A 19004-nucleotide genomic window follows, 5' to 3' on the forward strand; every position below is an offset into this window, starting at 1 on the left:
CATTTAAAACCACCGTTTTACTGATCATTCTCTTTTCTGACTTCTGATGGTTAATGCAGCCAGCTTGACCACATTCATTTAAACCCCTTCAGACCTATCGCTGGGGCACAATAACTATCAGACTATGCATTTGGGATCTGGACCACAGCCTGTGTTTTAGTGTCCATCTCTCTTGCAAGCTCTGATTCCTGGGTGCTGCTCAAGCTCCAGTCTCTGTTTTCCATTTATCAGGACTATTCAACTGTAGATGCCAGTTCTTTGAAACTGTGAGCTGCACACAGTAAATAATTACTAAAGGCATGTTGAATAAAGGGACGAATGAATGCTTAGTTATTTACAATTGTCTTGTCTCAGTTTTCACTGGCATGCAGTTCCCACCCTCACTTGCTCAGACGCAGACAAAGAGCTCTGATGAGAAGGATTTCTCTGCGCCACTGCTCACACAAAGTCTGAGAACTGGCACGTCCTTTCCACAGGTTAGCGCCCAACAACCCTATATGCAAATATTTGAATCTCTTCTGGCATTGGGGAGTATATTTCTGGCCCAGGAAATCTTCCTCTTTCATATCCCTGACCAGATTAGTTAGTGTGTACTTGAATGACCTTCACACTGTACCTCCAGAGGCAGTGAGGTAGCCCCAGTCTCAGCTGACTGGCTAGCACCAGCCTTATAAGATGCCAGCAGCTACTTATGTAGATTCCCAGGGGGACCCGTAGGAACAAACCAGCGTCAATGGTTAACCCAGGTTCTTGGTGCCTGGAACTTTTCTTTCCTTTATGATTAACTAAAGAGCATTCTTGCCATTGCCCAGCTGTGAGCACCCAAGTTCTCTCTGGTGCTATTACCGATCTGAGAGTGAATAAAGGTAAGCATTGCTCTATTTTTGCTATTAGATGGAGTCATTCAGCCTATGTTTTGTTGAAGCAGCAATGCTTCTTGTTAAATAAAATTAAGATGATTTCCTATCCAAGTACTTTAAGTTGAAAGCAAAAAGAATTTCATATTCCTTTAGTTATTTTGAAGCTTTGGGCAGAAGCCGTCTCAAATTGGTGCTTATAGAGTCTATTAAACAGCCTTTATGTGCCCTATACGTAGCACTAAATTAATTCATAATATTCATATAAGATGGAGCATTCTATAATTTCTCTGAAAAGCAGATTATGGCATCCTGCATATATGTAGGCATTTAGGAATATACCATTGCAAACATTCAAAAATATTCATTTGTATAACATGCTAGGAAAAGAACTTAAGACAAAAAGGTTAAATTCTTCTGAGAATTGCCTGTGATGATATGAAAGGGGGGAAAGCACCCAATTTTTTCCACTTATTTTAACAAAAATTTGAAGTTAAGAATTGTCTTCTGTTGCGTTTGTTTCAATCCCTGTAAAGCTGTGCTTCTTGTTCATTAAAATCTTGGACCTTTTTGTCCTTGAATATTTATTTATTCAGTAAAGGGTGGACTTGCCAGTCCCTGCTCTTTGGATACCATAAATTCTCTAATACCATATATAATTGAATGTCTTCCTTTATTGATAGATGTGTGTTGCAAACAATAGCTTTTTTATAAGCTAGTTGAATTTTGATTACATGTATTATACTCTCACAGACTGAAAGATCCTTAGGAAAACAGGACTGGCATATTTCTGCTGAATATTACCCTTGAGGCCAGCCAAGAGCCAGAGATCCTGAAGAAGGAAGAAATATATTAATGCATCTTTGCCACATTATTATGGGAAATGTGGACCAGCCACTCTCTATGCCAGATTTTAACCAATAAATTGACAGGAAATGTCTAAACCACAGCTGTTTCAGGGATACCATTTAGTGAGTTCCTGAAATTAAGCCAAGAAGACATTTAAACGTGAACAGGGTCCAGAGTTCAATTCAATTCTTAATGGGAGGAGGGGACAGAATTAGAATAACTGATAGATGTAAGCTTATTTTTAGTACATGATAATTATGCTAAATCTATGACATTAGTCTCATACAAAACAAGACCAAGAAAGCATTCAAAACTGGAAGAAAATATTGAAGTAGCAATGGCACTCAATATACTATTTTTATTCATTTTTTTAAAGTAAGTCTATTCTGACTTAGGAGAGGACAAGAGATTTCAAGGACCTTGGAAAAATGTGTTTCTTCCATTACATGTTTTACTGGTGAGTTCAAGTTAATACTGAGATGTAAAGTAGTTGAAAATTAGAAATTGGCAAAAAGTATATTTGGGGGAAAGTGATAGATACATAGAGATTATTTCAAGTAAATATTTAGAACCCAAACAACCCATATATTTAACCAGACCTTTTCTTTTTTAAATATGTAAGAACCATTATTTGAATAAGCTGTTTAGCTTTTGTCTCACATGTAATTTATCGTCAAGTATTCCATATTACTTCTTAGCTCTCAGAAAAGTGGCCTCAAAAATAACATAGTGGATGGAAAATTTCATTATTTCAGGCATCACAAGATGGATTATAAATATTTCTATGGTAGGGAGGGAAAAGAAGCATTTAACCGCTTAATATGTTCTGGGTGCATAAATACCATATTTCTTGGATCTTCACCTCAACCATAAACAGGAGCTATTATACCCATTTTTCCAGATGAAGCTTCTATCTTCCACATTCTGGCTGTGCAATCTTGGGAAAGCCACATAACTATTACAAATTTAAGATTCCAGCTCAGTAATGTCTGCTTTCTAACATACTTGCCCTTTGCTCTACCATGGGCCCTACCTTTTCTAGCATGGTTTAACCCGAAATTTACTAAGCTGACACACAAAGGACAGAGGAGGAGCTCCTCAGGGACCCTCACAAGTTACTACTGTGCATGGATGTGGCTGGGAAAACAAATGGGCCATCAGTACCCAATTCCTCTGAGCCTGGGAAGAACGTTCCCTCCACCAGCATTGGTTTCAGGGGCTGCTTGGTTGCCTGTGATCACCAGCAGCTCCAGTACCCTGAGGAGCTGAAGCCTTAGCCTTCAAAAATCCATGCTGATTCTTTTTACCTGTGTGCTAGGGTGACAACTGCCTTGGCTCTTCCTTTCTAGGTGTGTGCCATTGTGTCACATGGATAAAAGCAGCTCTTGCAGGATGGAGGGAAATTTGTTATGGGCTTTGGCTTTTCCCATTAGCACCATCTTTTTAAAATCAGAAATCAATCAATCCTGTAGGAAGGTGTTCTAGTTTGCAAGCTGCCGGGATAGCAATATACCAGAAAAAGAACGACTTTTAAAAAGAAAAATTTATTGTTTGCAAGTTTTACAGTTCTAAGCCTGTTAAAATGTCCAAGTTAAAGCAAGACAATAGAAATGTCCAATCTAAGGTATCCGGGGAAAGACACCATGGTTTAAGAAGGCTGATGACGTTCAGGGTTTCTCTCTTAACTGGAAAGGCACGTGATGAACATGATGACGTTGGCTAGCTTTCTCTCCAGGCTTCTTGTTTCATGAAGTTCTTCCTGGCATGTTTTCTTTCTTCATCTCCAAAGGTCTCTGGCTGTGTGGGCTTTAAAGTGTTTTCCAAAATGGTTCCCTCTTAAAAGGCCCCGGTAAATAACCCTGCCTTGAATGGGTGGAGACACATTTCCACAGGGACCATCTAATCAAAAGTTACCACCCATAATTGGGTGGGTCACATCTCCAGGGAACAATCCCACCCAGCAATACTGAAATGAGGATTAAAGGACATGCATGGCTTTTCTGGGGCCCACAACAGATTCAAACTGGCACAGATGGCAATAACATACATTTCTGGTTTGTGCAGGGGAAAACACACAGCCTCTAGAATTCTGATTCTTTTTATGCTACCATGATCTCAAAAGTCCTTGACTACTGTAGGACACTGGAGTCAAGAAGATGAACCATCTGGTCATTTCCCTGATTCGGTTTGTATTGCACATAGAAAGAGATATATTTCACTAATTTATTCATGTATTCATCTTCTTACCAAATATCTATTGAATTACGAAGAAATCCTAAAGCTTGCGAGCTGGGTGGAGGATAGTTTCTCAGGATGGAACCACTTTCTTAAGTGGTTTTGACATTAAGGAAATATTGGTTAAAAAGAAAAGACAAAAATAAAGTCCTGCCTTCCTGAATCTTACATTCTAGTGATGGGGGGAAGGAAACTGTCAATAAATAATATAAGTAAACTATATAATATGTCAAATGGTGATAAGTAGTACAAAGTAAACAAAATGGGGAGTAGAGCCTGGTGGTGGTGGTGGTGGGGTATTGTATTATCTATTGCTGTGTAACAAATTACCCCAAACCTAGTGGTTTAGAACAAGCAACACTTACTATCTTACTCTTTCTGAGGGCTGGGAATCAGGCTTATCTGTGTCCTTGAATCAGGGTTTTGCACAAGGTGCCATCATGGTACCCACTGGAGCTGCAGTCATCTCAAAGCTCCACTGCGGGTAAATCTTCTTCCAAGTTCACTCCCAGGATTGTTGGCAGAATTTGGTTTCTGGGTAAGTTGGTCTGGAGCCTCAGTTCCTCACTATCTGATGGCTAAATTCCTCTTTCAGTTCCTTACCACTGGACTTCTCCACAGGCCAGCTCCCAACATGGCAGCTGGCTTCCATTAGAGCAAGCAAGTGAGCAAGCAAGAGAGAAGCCACGGTCTTTTTCTAACATCATCTGGAAAGTGACATCCCCTCAGTTTTGCCGTAGTATATTCATTGGAAGCCAGTAGCTAGGTTCGGCCCATATTTAAAGGGAGATGATCACACAAGGGCATGAATACCAAGAGGTAGAGATCATTGGGAGGCATCCTGGAAGCTGCCTACCCCAGGTTTACATTTTTAAATAAGGTTGTCAAAGAAGGGTTTACTACATAGATGAGAGTTGACCAAAGACCTGGCAGTAGTGAGAGAATGAGCAATCTTGGAGAGGAGCAGTTTGAGCAGATGAGAGCTTCGTGCAAAGGATGTGAGGCAAGAGTGTGCTTGGCATGCTCCAGAAACAACAGGGAAGCCAGTGAAGTGAAGCTTGCAAGGACATCTAATATTATCTAATGCATCTAATACTACTTATCAGATGAGGTCGTATGGATGTGTCCTAATTTTTCCAAAAAGGGAAATAATTCTGCAAGCTAGATGTGTTAGAGAAGGTTTTTTGAGATCCTAGGAGGGGCCAGTAAAGGTGTGGATTTGAATAAGTAGAGAGAGAGTGAGGAAGAGTACCATGGGTGATGGATGGGTAGATGAACAAAACAGAAAAGTAGGAATGAGGAGAATTAGCATGAGCATGAGGGTCAATAAAGACATGGCTCCTCTAGCTTGCCTAATGGAGTAAATGAAAATGTATCTTACACCAAGACTGTGCCAAGGCTAAGGACTTGTTCACCAACATGGGGCTTGTAAGGGACAAGCAAATCTCATAAATAGAAACCAGGCCTTCTCTGGCTCATCCCAGCTGTTTCCAGTAGACAGACAGCTACAAAGAAAAAGTAGATTTCTTGGGCAGTAAACAAAATCAGAAGGCTTTTTCCAAGTGCCTGGTAGGATACATGTGCTCCTCTCTCACAGTTCAGCAAGTAATGACTAGCAAGTGCATCCATCAGCCTTGGCTTCTCCAAATGGTCCCTTTGTTGGCAACCATGGTAATAAAGATGCCAAACAAACAGCCCTCCAGAGATGCCTACTGAGGTTTGAATAAACTCAAATATGTTGCTTTCTTTTAAAGTTTCTAGATCCAAGATCCTAGCTTCAGAAAAAAATGGCTTCTCTACTGTAGGAAAGGTAAGGATCAAATATTTTCCCTCCTTCCACCACTGGGTTTTCTATTCTGAAATCAAGAATTCAGGTGCAAAACTAATATAGCATTTTAATAGAAATTGTTCACTTATGAACACAGCTTTTTTTTCCAGTTACTCTGGTTCCATGTTCCAACATCATCCCCCACCCACAAATAAACTCATAGACATTGAAATATTGTGTACTCTATGGACACATCCTTCACACAACCTCTCTTTCCTTAAATTACAAGATTATTTATAGCCATAAACTTGCCTTGACTGTTCCCTGACTATTGTTAGCTTCTGTCCCCTATAGTTTGAGAATGTTGGGCATTTTCACCTTGGATTGTATTTTGCCATCCAGTTTTAGAAACTGTAAGTTGGAAGTTTTGGTCTCTGTCAAAGAGATTAAGAACCACACAGCTAATTCTATACATTTTATATTCTATTAAATAAATCTTCCTAAAGATGCTGTCGCTCACATGTGGAGACATTCTTTAATTTAATTCAGCACCTCAATGCGGCAGTTTGTTAATAATGCATTTTTGTCAAAGAGAAAATGATCTTTTTTTAATTTGAGCAAAAAACAAGTTATTTTAAAAGGCACCCACAGTCCAACCTGCTAACAGCATCTTCTCTTCTATTAAACCCACTTTTTTTTTTAACTCACTTTGTGTACTATATGTTTGGGCTGTCATATAGGTTCTCCTGTGACAGAAATTACGCCATGTAGTTTATGTTTCATGTGAATGAGTCCTGCCTCCAAATAATTATACTCAAGTAGTAGCAGTGTGCCAGTAGTGAGGAGAAGCCACAGGATAAATGTAATATATCTTTTAGAAGCATTAATTTTATTGAACAATGTAGATGGGGAGTAAGGGAAATTAAGTAATTTAACTGATAAGTAATTGAAATAATTACCTATATTAATGCAGTTATGAATATATGGAGCAGAATTCAAAACTAGCATGTATTTTAAAGAAAAATCATAAACTGAGGGAAAGTTTTGAGTTCTGGTCCAGTGCTTTTGTTTTTATGCTCTGATCTCCCAGGATTTGGGGGCGAGATAAGGATAATGTTCTCATTTCCTTTTTACTTTTTGGGGTGTTATTAATGGAAAATTTTAAGAAACTTTATTTAAGGATGATTCTTATGAGATCAAATTCTTGGGCTTGGCTACCCCCACCTGATTAGTTAGTTGGCTCTGAATCAGAAAAAATATCTACTCACCCAGAAACTTGGCCAGTCTTTTCAAAACTATGTACTCTTCTCATCTCGTGTGAGACTGACCCAAACAATGGGTAATTTAGGACATTCTGTCTCTATTTTTGAAAAAATAATCCAAGTAGCCTCACAAAGCAGAGTAGCTGGCATAATGATAGGACAATAAAAACTGGTCAATAGTTCTTTGATTGAAGTTACCCTGTAAGGAAAGGGAATTGAGTTTAAGTTTTAGCTGCTGGACAAAAGCTTAGCAGAATTCCCAACTGGCTCTTACCCGAAAGACAGACTTAGCCATCCCTAATGAGCTATTAGGTTATTAGCTGACCTTTCAGTGCTCTTGAAACATACCATGAGTTCTATTTATAGCACAGTAAAATCCTTCCCTGGATTTGCAACTAAACTGTGGGAAGTTGTCAGAATATTAGAGACTATGAGCTTATATACCAAGATTGTCATATCAAGGAGCCTGTTTCCTTTTTTTTATGTTTAGTTTACCTTTCGTTTGGGTCACAATTGAGCCAAATCGTGGGTGGTTAGATAACACCCAAGGAGAAAGTAGTATGGCTAATTTAAGCAAATTACCTAAGGCTTATGAGTTACACATATTTAAATTTAGGCTTTATGGGAATAGAAGGCGTTTCATTTCCTTATGACTAAAATTTTATTTGACCATATTAGATAACAATATTGAACTTCAGATAAGTTTACACCATTTGCACTAGGAGATTAAAAGCTAAAGAGACATTCAGAAAAACTAAACTGAACTACATAAAATCACAGACAAGCACAGCAAAAGAAAACCAAACAGAAGGAAAAGATACTGTGCTCTGCACTCACAGAGGTCAAGGACGGTGGAAATCATGAGAATGTTTCTCGGCATTGTATCGCTACAGGCAGAATATTTTTGGCATGCTTCTCCTGTACAGTGATGTCACCCCGTTCCAATTCTTTGCTAGTATGGGAAGTGGGCACCATTTCTCCACTCGTACATGGAATTTAGTTGTGGTCTGTTGGGGCAGCTTTTGCAACAGAACCACAGGAGTTCAGAGTGAGCAGAGATAGGAGGTGTGAAGAAGTCTAGATTTTGTTCTTGGAGAGCTTCGATGTTCAGAGTTTTATCATGCTTCTTTATTGCGTGGAAAATAAGTCACATTGAATATGCACAAAGTGTTACCATGATAATTACTATGACAGTAGTGCAGTGTTGTTATATATTGGTTATTTTGGACATTTAAATGCTAGCATTTGGCCACCACATTACCATTCAGTAGCTAGAATGCTGTGGAATTTCACATGTTAGTTTCATGAATCAAACAGATAGCAACTCCTTTCTTTTAAGAAGGAATGAAAATTGTGGATTTATTCATTCCATTGGACACTAGGTTTTGAAGATAAGTCCATCAACTCCTTGCCATTGGGAAAAGTGAAAGCCTAGCAACGGAGGCTGTGTGATCTTGAGAAAAAAAATATCAACTGCATCTGGGGAATCAAGGGACGCTTTACAGAGGAAGCAATACTTGTGTTTTGTCTTGAAGAAAGAAGAGATGTTGCCTGAATATAAAGAACCTACATGATGGGAAAATCTGAGCATCTAAGGGGGGTAAGGATGGAGGCTGAGTGATAACAGATGGAATATACAAGTGGCAATGACCTGGGAAGGAGCTTATCTGAGTAGGGTATTTTATGGTGTTTACATCCCTCCCCCAAACCACAGGGGACAACAGTTCTGAGACTGAGACTTTACCTTGCACAATGGGTACCCGGTCTTTGTGGAGTTGCTGAACTGCTGTCTCTGTATTTGGTCATGGCACCTGAAGCCTGCAGGTCAGGCAGTCGGGAGGATAGGTGGATTTGAAGTGGGGGAGCCATGACAACATAGTGGAACCAGTAAGGGTTAGCTGGAATCCATGAGGACAAACTGGATTCCATGTTGGTCGTCCATGGCCTTCAAGCCTCCAGCTTCAGTGATGGAGGTGGCCAGCAGGAGGTGGTGGAGCCCTCCCTCACACAGCCTAAGGGTCAGGGAAGCTGAAAGAGGGGATCCAAGGGAAGCTGCAAGGAAATGTGGGCTCAACTGCTGTCCCCCACCCACAGGGTGAGCCAGCAGTTCAACAACAATATGTCTACACTGCCACAGTGCCTCATGCCCTACACTGACTTTATGACATAAACAAGTCAAAGACATGACTGTTGTTTAATTTCCACCTTATGGATGTCATACAGAATGTCTCCTATGGAAAAAAGGGAAACTACATAGGGAAGGGGATTCTGGAACTCATAGTCCCAGGTCAGTTAAATTGGCACCATCCAAATGTATCGCCTTGGGCACCTGCCATTCAGAACAAAAAGCAGTGGATTGACTCATGGTTCCTGCCTTCAAAGAGCTCGCTGTGTGGTGGGGGAGTGTCTTAGTTCACCCGGGCAGGTGTTGTAGTAGAACTGCTTTGCCTCCTTCACAAGCACAAGGTGAGATTAAGGGGCATGAACACTTTGGAAGTGCTAACAGTTTTCATGGTTTTTCAGAGTCTCGTTTTGGCTATTTGGCTTTAGCTCTAAAAAAAATACCCGACTATGAAAACTGGAACATCAACTCATTCTAGATATTTTAATGAGTTTGGATTCCCTAAGATCTCTCGGTCTTTGACTTATTTCACTCAGTAGAGTGGTGGTGCTGAATGGATAGCAACTAAGTCCCAGCAATAACCCAGGTTTTTTCATTCATATTTGTTTTGCATCTTTAACTATCCACTACTTTTCCAAATAGGTTTGTCCCGCTTCAGTAATGCCTGCCCCGCCTGTATGCTGAGAAAAATTTCAGAGATACGTAAAGGCTCCTTGACCTTTAATGAACACAAAATAAATGAAATAGACCCTGAAAATGCTATGCTACAACTGTAATATGAAAATGCTTTGCTTATCAGCAACATCTACTATAAATATTCCTATTACTTCTTTATTAGGTTCTGTTTAACCAACTCTTTCTTAGTCTTCCACCTCAGTTCCTCTTCCCTGAATCTTACCTGGGAGAGTAGATTTTGGATAATTCAAAAAGATCCTATATTTTCTCTGTATCCTGAAGACAGTGTTATAATGACAGATGGCCATGCAGTTTCACTGAAAGGTTTGTTTACACGTCCCTGGTGTGTCTCCAAAGCCATGAAAAGAACATATTTCTGCTGAAGCTTCCATTAATACTATGAGACTACATGAAGGAACTTATGAAACATTTCCCCAACTAATAACAAAGGAAAATGTGTCTTTTCATTGCTGAAATAATATTTCCAATTTATTTATTGACTGCTATTTAACTGCTACAGAGTGTTTACTACACTTCATGCACCCTTCTAAGTGCTTTACAAATATTTATCTTTCAATCCTTCTAACAGCCTTAATTTTGACAGATAAAGAAATAGGGTAACACAGTGGTCATATAATGTCCCCAAGATCACACAGTTAGTAAGTAGCACAGCGGGTTTGGATCAGGCAGTCCTTCTCTACAGTATAAGTTCTGAATCAGAAGTCTATGCCCCCTAAAAAGCCTCAAATCCATGAAGTCATATCTTGTGCGATTATTAGAAAGGCTGATTTACATTAGCAAATAATTTGGCTTATACACCCACCAATAAATAAAACCTTTTTACATAACTCAAAATGAGAGCAGGGCATTGAGGTGGTAAAACAGAACCAGTCCCACTGCCTGAACATTGCTCCATGCTCTCTGATTATTGATTTTATTGAAGTACTCTGTTTCGCCACACCAAATTTACTTTCTCCATCAAGACATTTAAAGAATGAAAATTAGCCAAAAAGAAAGTATGTACTCTTTTTTCATAATTTTTTAATTAGAGAACTGTGTGCTTACCAAACAATCGTGCATAAAATACCACCTATTTTATTAACACCTTGCATTGGTATGGTACATTTGTTACATTTGACAAAAGCATATTTTTATAATTTTACTACTAGTGATAGTCCATGGTTTTTTGTTAATAATTTTTTATTAGAGAAGTTGTATGTTTATAGAAATATCATGCATAAAATACTTAAAACACAGAGTTCCCAGATACCACCCTAGAATTAACACCTTACTTTAGTAGGGGCAGAACCCCAGCTGCAGGAGCACAGGGATTTGTTGTTTGCATTAAAAGCTAATAAGCACAAACTGAACTTAAACAATATAAATCAATAACGATTTCTTTTCACTGAGAAAGCTTAATGTCCATTTAAAAACAAAGCAATGTTTACCACTATAAAACATCAGCTTTTTCTTCAGATTGGGATCACTGGTTGCTAGAATAGAGAGCTAACATTAGGATTGAAACAATGGATGTGAAGCTACTAACACATACTTGCACTTTAAAAATAGTTACATTTCAGAGGATCAAATTTTTTGCAAGTGTTAATTCAGCTCATCCAATAAGTTTGGTCCTCCATGAGATGAGAAATGAATTATCACCTTTTTCTAAACCTTCATGAGATGGCTACCTCTCCCTCATGGCTAAACTGAGTGCTATGCACCAGCTGTATTCACTATAGCTAGTGGCTGCCATTGAAAAGAAAGTAATTAATCCAGACCTTTTTTTTTTCCACTTAGAAATTTTTGGGGAAAAAAAACAGGGAGGGGACATGACCTATCTCTCTGCTATCTCCATTTTATTTGTTGTTTGTTTGTTGCAATAGCTCTTAAAGGGGGAATTTCCTGACTTGAGAGAGACAGTGTCCAGGAGGAAAAAAAAAAGCCTCACAGTACTAAAGTTCAGAACTCCAGGATTTCCGCAGTTGTGGTATCTATAACCAGAGGGCACACTATTAAATCAGCCTGACTCCTGAGGAAGGAGGGAAAATATTTAGCTATAAACTAGACCTACAATTGCATGTAACATTTTCCCAAAAGGTTACCACATCTCTGTTTATCAAACAGATATTTAGATAAAAAGATGAAAAGCTTGTTACTCCAATATTGACAGAGAACACACAGTTCTGATTAACTCTGTTTAAAATGTCTTCGTGCATCACACTCAAGATAAGAGCAGAATACTGCTAACACTTTGCTGGCCCAGCAACAATCACTATTAACACCGTGTGTCTAGCCTAAGGCAAGTACTGGTGCTTTACACAAAATGTCCCTGGAAGAGGGGGCCATGACCACTTCTTCCATCCAGGCTCAGCTGCCTTGTTGCTCCAGGAGGAGGCTGTTAAATCATTTGCTTAAGCACCTTTTGCGGTGGTTCTGTGTTTTGTTTTGTTTTCCCCTCCCCCTCAGATTTAATCTCTCATTTACCTTCCTGCCAGAGTATTTGTGCTGGTGAAAACAGGGCAATTTAATCAAGGCCGAACCTGCTATTTCTGCTTCTTTCCAAAGGGTCATGATAGAATGGCTGATGGCAGTGATTTTATAATTGAATGGGGCCATTGTTCCATGTTTTGTTTTTCCCTTTAAAGAAAATCCTACAGGCTTGAAAGCTCTAAGATAAGAGGGAAAAGTGTACCTCAAAACACTGTTTGCCATCTCACAAGACTTTAGTTAGTAGAAAACAGATCATCTTTGTTACAATTTGGCTGGATAAAATTGCACACATTATCTGGGTAATTGAGGTCAATGAAAAAACTTGCACTTTCTTTTCCCAGGCATTTTTCTTTTCTGGCTTGAATTATGAACCTAATTGAAACGCATAGCCCGCCTTACACACTGAGGTCCCAACACATGGCGCACTTTGTATTTTCCTATGCTAAAGACACCCCAAAGTCCACAGTTGTCACTTTAAATGATCAGGTCTTATATTTCTCTTCAATACTCTAGGATTTATCTCCCCAGATGACCAGGAATGTATAAAGTACTGCATAATTTTGCCCAATTTGTCAGACAACGTGGCTGAAAAACGCATGTGCCATCCATTTTGTTTAGCTCAATTGCCAGAAATGTAACCAATCTAAACAAAACATTGCTCCAGTATATTCTGTAGGAATGGTGTGGCTATTAAAGAAAGATTCAAAGTCCTCACGCAGGCAGGTAAAAAAAGCTTTTCCGGTTGGGGCCCAACTTAATGGCTGAAACTTTCCTGCCACTTCTCTTACATGACCCTGGCTTTCCCACTTAACAAAAGTGCCTTGTTCTTTTCCCCTGTCTGGAATATGTCTTTGTCCCCTCAACTCATCCATCAAGTGTGTCTTTCAAAGTTACAGCCAAAATCTGCCGTTTACATGACACCTTCCCACATCGGTGTAACCAGCAGGCCATATGCCATCCTCTGAATTAATTCATGGTATCTGTTTCCTCTCCCACTCACAGGACAGTCAGCCAGGACCACCTCCCACTCATTTGGCAACATCCCTACTGTTAACTGCAATAAAAATAATACCTAAATAATAATAATATGTGGTCCCGTTGGTTCTAACTTGACTTCTAATTAGATTGCTAACTTCCTCTAGTCTCAGACCATATCTTTGAAATTTCGTATTTGCCAACAACATATTACCCTCCTTTTACTTGGTAAATAGCGGAGGCCTAATGAATAGCATTTGTTTCTTTGGGACAAATAAATCAAAAGTTAGGTTTTGGACTGATCCACAATAGTATTTGCTTCTTGATAGGCTATGCTGCAAAGTTGAAAATAAATACTGTTTATATTGGACTCTCCTTCCCCTCCACACCTTCCCAATAGACACACTCACAGACACACCTTCTTCTTAGGCTTTCCTTCCATCGTTCTATTTCCTCAGGTACAACTTCAATTCTCTGTTGTTACCCAGATATTGATCAGCCATTTAGGTCATTTTAGCCCATGACCTGAAATCCTCCTGATCTCCTATTGCCTCGAAAGTCATCTATTCATTATTTTGCCCTCCTAGATGATATTTACATTTAATGTAGGAGTCTTGGAACATTGATGTATATAAGTAAATAATGTTAACATATCTTCCAAATATATGCTTGCCACCTTTAGCCTGGATATTCAGAATTATGGAATTAATTACATAGGCAGATTCCCCCTATCCCTCTGAAAATGCATGGCCCTTGATCTGTAGATACTGTCTAAAGTCAAAGAGCAACATTTGAGTATTCCAGCATCTATTGATAACGTAATACATTGCAACCTAAGAGTAAGCTTAGTATCCAAAATGGTCTTTCTGGAAAACAAACACAAAGCCTGATTTAGGTAATCAGGTAGCTGGTTTTACAGTTGGAAATAATTGAGCTAGTGACTATTCCATCAATTTGCAAAGCTTGAAAAGTAACAGAAGATTCCTCAGAGAGAAGAATAGATAGAAGAAATTTCTGAAAGATTTAAAATAATCTTTCAAATGCAGATATGGATGGTGATGGCAAAGAAATGAGAAGCTCCATGCTTTCCTCAGAAAGCGGTAGACAAACATAATGAAATGAAGAGTGACTTACTAAACAAGTCTCTCTCCTATTATCCTTATAGCTTATTTTGACTATCCTTAGGTAGTAAGATAATACTAGATGGGAGCATTTCTTTTTCAACTTATTCTTTGAATATCTGGCCTGACTAGTCTCCTGTAATTTGCAAACCTACTGGGCTCTGTAGTAGGTGGTCAGTAAACAGGCAACTTTACTACTCATGATAAACAAAACTGAAGAACATGCTTCACATAAAAGAAAGGAAAGACCAAATAAAAAGGGAAAATAAAAGGAACTTTGGATTGGGAAAAGGTGAAAAGTGTGAAGCATTCTCAGAAATAGTTACCCTACAAATCTGGAGAAAATAGGGATTTGGGTATTGATACAATAGAGCTCATGACTCAGATTTTCTTCCAAAACTTCTCTTGTGCCCCAGCCATCACTGTATTCTGATGCTTCTTCCATATTTTCCAGACTTTCTAGCCTAAGGAGAAATAACAATAGTAACATTTGCATTTACATAAGTCTTTGGAAAAAATCAAAGTGAAAATGAAAGCAACCTTCAAGGGGTTAGATTCTGTCTCATGAAATCAGTGACTCAACTATTTTGGCCAAGGCAATCTTTTCGTCCTTATTTTCATGAAAGCAATAGAAATATTTTCAAACAGTAGAGGGTGGGGAAGGTTGGAGAAGTGGGGGTCCCAAATGAGGTTTTGAGACAAACATCTACATGCTGTAAAGATGTTAATGAGTAGTCAGACTTGCATTTGTGAATTTGAGAAAGTTGCAGAAGTCAAAAGAATTTGAGTTTCTAACAATTAGTAAAAGTTTGTATTGTATACAGAGATATTATCTAGATTCAAAGGATGGACTAGGGACATATTTAAATTATCACACTCCACCCATCATATTTATTTATTAAACAGTGAGGTAACAAGTCTGAGAAATACAGCCAGCACGAAAAGTGGGGAAAATGGTAAAAATAAATTTACCTGACTTTTTGCAACCAAAATAAATTTGACTTGGCAGATATGATAAGGCTGATATTTACACTACTCCTGACTCCCCAAGCTTAACACAATTTTGGCTTGTTTTATAGCGTTACACACTTAAAAATAATTGCCAAGTGGGCACAATACAATGTTACCAAAAACAAAAGCAAAAACAACACACACACAAAAAACCATGATTTATCTCATTTGCTCTAATTTACACATCCAGAGAGGTACAGGAACTACTGTGTCCAAGATCCAAGACTATGGAATCTGTCCACGGAAAACCATCGCCACTGAATATTCCATTACAACAGATTCCACTGAGGTCAGAAAAATTCAATTGCAATCAAATCAAACTTTCATATATTGCCTAACAGATAATTGGATCTATAATGAAACTAAGCTGTCCTGAAAAAAAAAAGATTACATATGCATTTTTTTGAGTCATCCTATGATGGAAGCTTCTTAATAATCTATTTTCAGGGATTCATTCACAAACGATTCAATTTGTAAGTATTGATGTGAAGGCTGAAGCTCAGATACACATTTGTGTAAAGTCGCTGTTGCCCATTTCACTTGCCACCATATGGTTTTGTCTGGAGAGACTGACTATACAAACAGACAATGGCCTGACCATATATATATGACAATAGAACTGACCCACAAACTCGGTAGCAACCAGCCCAGGAGGCCAAGCCACAATCCCTTCTCTTCAGCAATTGTCTACAATAGTCAGGAAGTGGCCAAGAACTGTGAACTTCACTAATTTTTGCCCCAGCTTTCAACTCCAGACTAACAAGAGAAAGCAAAATATCCTCTCCAATTAATCACACAGAAATCTCCGATTCTAGCTAACCCATGTCCTATTTCCATTCTAACAACCTCCAATCAGCACATACCTTCAGCCTTCCCCTTTTTTTCACAATAAAGCTTTCTGGCTCCCCTGCCAGCCTTTGAGTCTCTAGCAAATGCAACAGAAGCGGCCTCCCTTGTTCTAGCAAGCTCTGGAATAAATACTCAGCCTCTGTTCTCCTTTGCATAATCTGTTTATTTCCACAATTTTTAATTATGATCTCTATGTGGAAACCTTTAAATGCCAAGATGAGCCTTGCTCCTGTTTAGAAAAACATTTTGGGTCACTGGATATCAGGTATAGTGCCAATAATTTTGAAAGCCAGAAAAATGGTTAGAACTGGTTCAAACTTGGGGCAAGAGTTCTTTGACCGAGCTCAGGCCTGAGACAATTTGGCATCTGTATTACTTAATCCTCTTTCCAAGACATGTCATTAAAAGTCTCACTTGGTATCTCCTGCACACAGTATGGTCTGTGTGGTCGTTTTCTTTGTGGAACTTCTCAGAGGCAGTGGGACGTGCCTCTGTAGATGGTTCAGTTCAATTCACCTTTCTTTCTTTAAGAAGGTCTATTTTACCTTATTGACTGAGAAATGTGTGTGCTCTCTGGCATAACATAGTTTTAATTCTAAACCTACTAGTAACGTTTAGTCACCATGTGACTTTGGACAATTCTACTAATATATTGAAGTCTCAATTTGTTTCATAATAATAGTATCTACCTTATATAGGGTTGCTTAAGAATTAGAGACAATTCTTAGAAAACAGCTATAGAACTATAATATGGATTCAATAATCAATGGTTATTTTGTCAAAATAGGTGCTCATGTCTCCAAATGAACAATCTTTTCTGCATCTGATGTCAATCTTTTGCTATCATGGAAATTAAGGCTCTCAGAACTAGGATGATTTGGTATTAGGCAATCAGAAATACGTTTTTACTTCAGCATTCCAAATGGTCTTTACTGGTTGAGCAGATTACAATTTTTGGATATAAATTTTACGTTTTAGAATCTAGGTAAATCTATATTTAAAATCTGAAGCTTCAGAACTCCAGGGCGGGCCACGGTGGCTCAGCAGGCAAGAATGTTTGCCTGCCATGCCAGAGGACCTGGGTTCGATTCCCGGTGCCTGCCCATGTTTAAAAAAAAAAAAGAAGTCCAGAAAGGTACATAACACAGTCAAATGATGAAAGTAGCATGTCCTAATATTCGGATGCTCTTCATTCCCTTTTGCATCCTATTATATTAAAAGAAAGCATCTGACATGTTGAAATGTTCACTTTACAGACATGACATTTGCAAGTTTAATTTCTGAATAAAACAACGGAAACATTCCTGGGCATTTTATACGCACTTTTCTTAATACGATCATAGATTGAGGTGCCATTTGATCCCAAGGGAGACATGACCTCACTGGGGATGTTTTCCCTTCTTCAATTACGGAGTTATATGCAAAGGAACGTGGCAATTCCTGTCTCCTCACTGATGTCAAGGACTGGTTTGGGGAGGTCTGTGGCAAATGTCGGAGGAACAAATATTTTGTGGGAATTTAATTGTTTTTGTCACAAAGGCCATTTAGTGGTCAAAATGGAAACCAAGAATGAGAATGAGTTACCTTGTTAAAATTCTTAAATCAAAAGTGCTTTGTGGGGTTTATTTGGTTGGTTGATTGGTTGTCTGGTGGTTTCATTAGAAATTAGAGGAGTGGGTCATGATGGGGAAATAGGGGAAATCTGTCAGGAGCAGATGGAGAGCTTTTTACAAAATACACATATTCTACTAGATTGCCAACGCTCTTTAGATCTTTACTTCTGCCTCTCCTAATGATTATCCTTTTCTATTTAAGAGGAAAATAAAATCATGAATGTCTTGACACCCAACCTACAGACTCAAATACATCTGTACTTATTGTTTTCTTGGAACCATCCATGGACTCTTCCCCAAGTCTTCACTCTGCTTTTCTCACTTGCCCCTCCCCCCTCCTCCATCTGGGATTGATTTCTGATTGTTGTGGATTCTAACCTCCAAGGATCTCTTGAATCTCTTCACTTTGTTTTACTCCCTGAAGTTATGGCATATCTCCTTTCTGCCTTCCCTAGCTCTTGTCTGACCAATCCATTCTCCGTTCCATAGCCAGAATATTCAGTCTTAAATGCTAATTGGATTATGCCCCTGTCCTAATCAAAACCCTCTTCTGCCCCCTTGGGATAGTCCAAAATATTTAACATGACTTACTGATGTTACTCATCACTCCAGGTCTGTGTATCTCACAGTATGCCTTATCCTAGACCACATGAACCCATCAAATAAGTTTTTTTATTTTTTCGTACTCAATCTTATTCTGTCTTCAACATTTAACTTGGATATCACATCTTCTGTGGAGCTCTCCCTGAATCCCCATCACCAGGCTAAGGTTTTTCCTTTGTGATCCTACACAGCATGTGATATCTCCCATTTCATAATACCTAACTATGGCCCATTTACAGATCTGTAATCCCATATTATGTAGCCACCCTGAATGCAGGTATCATGTTGGTTTTGTTCATTACTGTGGTCCCCATGCCTACTACTATAATTGTTACAATATTTACTGAATGAAAACATAAATAATTGGATTGATTGCGGTTTCTTCACTCCCCGAACCTTATTTCCCACCACTTTGACTGCAAATTATTAGATTTTCTCAACCACTTTTACTCAGTCTGAATAAAGGTAAAAATTGCCTCAACAAATAACTACTGCAAGAATGGATTCACTGAGAACAAAGCAGCACTATTCATGGCTTTTAAGAAATTAGTAGCCTATCCAAGAGAGCAAAAGG

At 38.7% G+C, this 19004-nt stretch overlaps 1 protein-coding gene across 1 annotated transcript in view; it reads left to right on the forward strand.

The window, feature by feature from the left end:
* The first annotated feature begins 716 nt into the window (after positions 1-716).
* Positions 717-19004, forward strand: part of KCNJ16 (potassium inwardly rectifying channel subfamily J member 16) — a 44622-nt gene continuing 26334 nt past the window's right edge. Inside the window, exon 1 of the mRNA XM_077162987.1 lies at positions 717-866. The gene's annotated coding sequence lies outside the window, so the exon portion shown is untranslated. The remainder of the gene's footprint in view (positions 867-19004) is intronic.

This window comes from Tamandua tetradactyla, chromosome 6 (assembly GCF_023851605.1).
Source record: "Tamandua tetradactyla isolate mTamTet1 chromosome 6, mTamTet1.pri, whole genome shotgun sequence".
Lineage (NCBI taxonomy): Eukaryota > Metazoa > Chordata > Mammalia > Pilosa > Myrmecophagidae > Tamandua > Tamandua tetradactyla.